The sequence below is a fragment of the Bidens hawaiensis genome, unplaced genomic scaffold (genome assembly GCF_021521415.1).
Source record: "Bidens hawaiensis isolate Kalapana, Puna unplaced genomic scaffold, B.hawaiensis_p1.1 tig00007454_1, whole genome shotgun sequence".
In the NCBI taxonomy this organism is placed as follows: domain Eukaryota; kingdom Viridiplantae; phylum Streptophyta; class Magnoliopsida; order Asterales; family Asteraceae; genus Bidens; species Bidens hawaiensis.
The window spans coordinates 400,218-405,543 of record NW_027491521.1 but is presented as its reverse complement, the minus strand read 5'-3'; the positions used below and the strand labels follow the sequence as shown (position 1 = coordinate 405,543).

Genomic DNA, 5,326 nt, shown 5'->3' with positions numbered 1-5,326 from the left:
TACATATATATATAAACATACATCTCCTTCTTCATTTCATGTCCATTTCATACACAATTTATACCCAAATTCTTTAAAAAATCTAGCAAAATGAATCCTATAAACAACCCGAACCAACCGAAACTCGTGGAACTCAACGCTATCATGACAGAAATCATCAGAAAACACGAAAAGTTTACCGAGGAACTCAACGATACCATGAGAGAAACCAACAAACAACACTAAAAGATTGCCGCTATGATGGAATTGCTGGAAATGAGTGAAGAATACAAATCTCTCAAAGTTGCCGGGTCACACGAAGATGCCGCATTGTTGCAACGACGACGAGTCGAAAAAATGCGCGAATATTATGGATATTAGTATTTTCTTTTTAGTTAATGTATTTTTTATTTTTAGTTATGTATTTTTTTAATTTTTAGTTATGTATTTTTTGTATTTCTTTTTTATTTTAATGCATTTTATTTAATTATTTAAATTAGTTTTTATTTGTTTATTTTAATTATAAAAAGAAAATAATAAATAAGGTATTGTGGACCCAGTTTGTAGCCCCTACACCATAACACCCCAAAAACAAATCTCACCCCTTGCTAACTGGGCGTCACGTGTCGCAATTCGTTCCCATTTATAACCCCTTCACCACGCATAGCCTAAGTTTTTGATTTTTAACCCAATTTTCCTTTATTTTATTAAATAAATTTAGAGGCCTTTACCATCCCTTTTGACAACACACGGTGACTTCCTATGTTGGTACACCAAAGCAATAACAATTATTAATATTTTGTGCTAATTATGCGAACAAATGATACAATTAAGAAATAATTAAACAACTGTATAATCAAACCCTTAAGTTGGTCAAGATTGCAAATTATTTGACTGATCTTTTTTCTATGTGTTTTTGTATGTTCATACATCAAAGATGATACACTGTCATTTACAAAAAGTTATTATGCAAATCAAAAAACTAATAAGGTAAAATAATGAGTAGATACTATCAGTGAGGGGAGAAAAAGGTTTTTAAGTGAATGATCAAAATGAAAAAAATTTAACATTTGTTTTAAGTAATTTTAAGATGATAATTTGGATAATTTTAATTATAAGTAAGCGTAATACCAGAAAAGAAAATTAATAAGACCCTCTCCAATAGCACATTTGGTTTAAGTTTTTTAAGTAGTCTATAGTAGGGGCGTAAATGAGCCGAGCTGCTCACGAGCTACTCGAGATCGCCTCGTGAAAAAGTTCGTTCGAGCTGAGCTTTATCGAGCTCAAGCCTAAAAATAAGCTCGTTTAATAAACGAGCCCGAGCGTTACTTATCGAGCTCGAGCTGGCTCGCGAGCCTAAACGAGCCTGCCATTTGTATAATTTTTTGAAAATATATATTTAATAATTATTAATTAATAAATATAATGTTATGAAAAAATAAATAAAAATAACTGAATAATATATATTCTTTTATACATAAAATTATAATAGAAAAAAATATATAAAATAATTATAATTATATAAAAAAAATAATTGATAAATAGTAAACGAGCCGAGCCCGAGCCGAGCTCGAGCTTCAAAATCCATTCACGAGCCGAGCTCGAGCTTTGAAAATAGAGCTCGAAACGAGCTGAGCTCGAGCTCGAGCTCTGTGTAATTTAAACGAGCCGAGCTCGAGCCTAATCGAGCTCGGGCTCGGCTCGGCTCGTTTACACCCCTGGACTATAGAGAGGCCGTATCGGTGTAACCTCCTATTGAAGAGTTGGTGGACGCTTACCAACTTTAGTTATATTTTATTTTTAAAATTTAATGAAACAAATAAAAAGGTAATTTGGGGGATTTTGAAGGAAAAGTAAGAGGCAATTTGAACTTTGAAAGCTGGTGTCACCTGAGTGGGACCCTATAGCAGGCCCCGATGGTGACCTGTTAAACCCAACATTTTCCAACCTGTACATTATATTCCCACGTGGCTTTGCTGGTGGTTTACTAACAGCAATCGCGCCACTAAAAGAAGAAATGATTATATGTTTTAACTTTTAACTTCACTTGTATTTTTATTCATTTATATTTACTTTTCATTTGTCATCACTATACCGTTAACGGAAGTACACAAACTATTTTTAAGGAAATGATAACCTATACACTTTCATTCTTATTATGCTTAAAGTTACCATTCTACGTTGTCTTTTTTTTTTTTGTTTAATTATTTGTTCACACAATTTATTATTTTATGTGACACTGTGACAGCATCCATTTTAATATCTATTAGGCCAGTGTCTCGTCCATCTTCAGAGTTCAGGGTTGGGCCTAGACTGATAATTTGGTGGGCTGCAATGTAGGCTAGAGCGACATAGGTTGCAACTTGCAACTGCAATTATGGGTCGTAACTCGTAAGTGTGGAACATCAAGTGATTCAAGTCATCAATGACGAATTGATGGGATGCAACTTGCAAGTGTGAAAGTGTGTAACATTGCTGTTAAATTTGTGGGCCGGAACCAGATCCGGTCCAACCTTTTTTTATTTTTTTTTGACAAAACAAATTATAAAACCAGGATCGTTTTTGTAAAATACTTTTCTTTAATTAGGACCCGAATACGCGGGGCATTATGATAACACATTTTTGTGCATGTTTCTTCCTAAATGGTACTTACAATCACAAATATTAGAGGTGGAGTGAGATTGTTAAGTAAAAAAGAAAACACTTCTAATTATAATGATTCTTTACTCTCATTATCATTATCATTATCATATGATAAAAGAAGTTAAATCCTAAATCACTTATTTACATCCACTTTGTAAAAATAATATCACAACACAAAGACAAGTGAAGAAATTGGTAGGATTGAATACCCTTTCATGTTTATTACTTTCTGAATAATGATCAATCGCGATTCCATATTTAAATAGAACAATGATAAATATGGACTAGAATACATTCATGATAATTAAGGAATTGTAATTAATTATAATAAATCTTTCCCCTGCTTCCTACTCATTGTTGGAGGTCACGAATGCCAGCTTGCCAAGAAGAGCTTGCACTTGTTTAGCTCTCAAAGCTTTGGTGAATACAATTCCCATAAGAGCCAACATATACATAAAAATTTACTTATATTCAACTTCAAAGGAAAACCGTGATACAACAAACTGTTTGTTGGAGGTCGAAATTCCTAATTGCTTCATTTCATTTGTCAATACTCTTTCAATCTCCATACAACCCTAACACCCATAGCCAATTAGTCATGTTTTTTGGTTTAAAGGCCCAAGGTTTGATAGCTTGTAGGTTTAAAGAAGAGTCATGTTGGTTTCGGTTCAAAATCAATCCAAAGTTTGTGACCTTTCAAGAGTGGACTATAGCTAGGGTGGCAACTATTTACACGACCCGAAAAAAAGGTTGACGAGCATGACTCGTTTAAAAAACGGGTTGGGTTCGGCTTAACTAGCATGACCCGTTTGAAAAAAACAAGCCGGGTTCCGGCGGACTCATATCAAAACAGGTTGACCCTAAAAAACTAAAATTAAACTTTTATAACTTTATGATTTTAATTATTTTTATAAATAGAAAATCATGTTACTTATTTTTTTTACCGACTTTGAATTATATCCATTTTATTTTAAATAAACTTTTTATATTTCTTAGTAAATGAGTCAAACGTGTTTTTTCGGGTCGGCCCGAATTTGTGTGTATGTGTGGGATAGGTTTGAAATCTTTGGCACAATTAATAATGTTGACGGGGTTCAGGTGACACATTTCAACCTGTCAACCCGTAATACATTAATCCACCAATCCGACATGATTGATAGTTTGATACCCCTTGTATAGTCATTTGCTTTGTAGATATCAAAGATGAGATCCCTTATTCATTTGTATTGGTCTGTGAATAACCAACACTATTGTATCGAAGCCGAACATGATGTCGCTGGCTTTGTGTTGTCCATCGAAGCAACCACTACTCTAACGTATACATCATGTCATCTCTCCTTCATGGCTACTCGAACACCGATGCATGCAAACTGTTCGATGAAATGCCTGAGAGGACCACGATCACTTGGAATACCATGATCACTGGCTTCTCGAGGTCGGGGAATGTGGACAAGGCGCGGTCGGTGTTCGATGAAATGCCTATTAGGAATATCGCGTCTTGGTCTGCAATGATTGCAGCCTATGTCAACGCGGGCTACCGGAATAAAGGACTTGCACTCTTTCGCAAGATGTTAACTTATGAAGACCTGAAACCTGATGAATTCACTTTGTGTGCTGTATTAGGAGGGTGTGCATACATGGGTACTGCAGTTAAACATAGATATTGGATTATTAGTATCGCATTCTAATTACAACATTTTGGATATATTAAATTCAGTTTATTTTACAGGTACGATCAGATATGCTTTGGGAAAGTCCATTCACGGATTTATGGTAAGGAACTAATGGAATATAAACGTCCAACTCGGCACCACATTAGTCGACACGTATGCGAAATGTGGATCCTTAAAAACTGCTATGTCAGTCTTTGACATGATGCGAGATACAAACGTCATTACTTGGACTGCATTGATTTGTGGGGCGGGACAACATGGTTACATTAACGAAGCAAGAACTCTATTTGATAATATGCAAAAATCGGGAATTAAACCCAACGAGTTGACTTTCACGGGCATCTTAAATGCTTGTGTGCATGCGGGTTTGGTTGAGGAGGGACGTGAGTACTTTAAAATGATAGAAAAGTATGGCTTGAAACCGAATATTCATCATTATGGTTGTATGGTTGATTTGTTAGGTAAGGCGGGAAAGTTAGACGACGAGGCATACGAGGTTATTATGGGAATGGAAACAGAGGGTAATATTAATGTTTTGGGGTCTTTTCTTAACTCTTGTAAGGTGCAAAATAACTTTAAGATGGCAGAAAGAGTGATTAATAGAGTCGTGGAGATGTTGAGGCCTGAGAAGGATGGAGGTGTTTATAGTCTTATTGCTGATGTGTTTGTAATGGGTGAGAAGTGGGACGATGCAGAAAGGATTAGGAGGTTAATGGTTGTTCAGAATGTTAGGAAAGCAAGAGGAGCTAGCTTTGTTAGCAAAGGTTAATGGTTAATTTGATGTTTTATAGTTTTGTGTTTAGATGGTGTAAAATTGGTTAACTTGATGAAAATGAAAATTCAGTTATAAATGGGACGTCATATTGAAGATGTAATTATGAAATAAATTTCAACACTAGATCGTGTGTCGATATATATAGCGAAAATTCAATGATTGAACACCGAAGAACAAATGATCAGAAATGAAATAAGAGCACGGACAATTTCGGCAAAGCTTACCGAAATTATCTTAGGCTTATTCACTAGAAAGG

The 5,326-nt window shown here is 35.0% G+C and overlaps 1 pseudogene across 1 annotated transcript; it reads left to right on the top strand.

Annotated features, from left to right (window-relative positions):
* Positions 1-3,938: 3,938 nt before the first annotated feature.
* LOC143635340 (pentatricopeptide repeat-containing protein At1g33350-like) lies at positions 3,939-5,064 on the top strand (annotated as a pseudogene). Its single transcript, XR_013154039.1, has 2 exons — positions 3,939-4,263; positions 4,352-5,064. The product of XR_013154039.1 is annotated as a pentatricopeptide repeat-containing protein At1g33350-like (transcript).
* Positions 5,065-5,326: the final 262 nt, after the last annotated feature.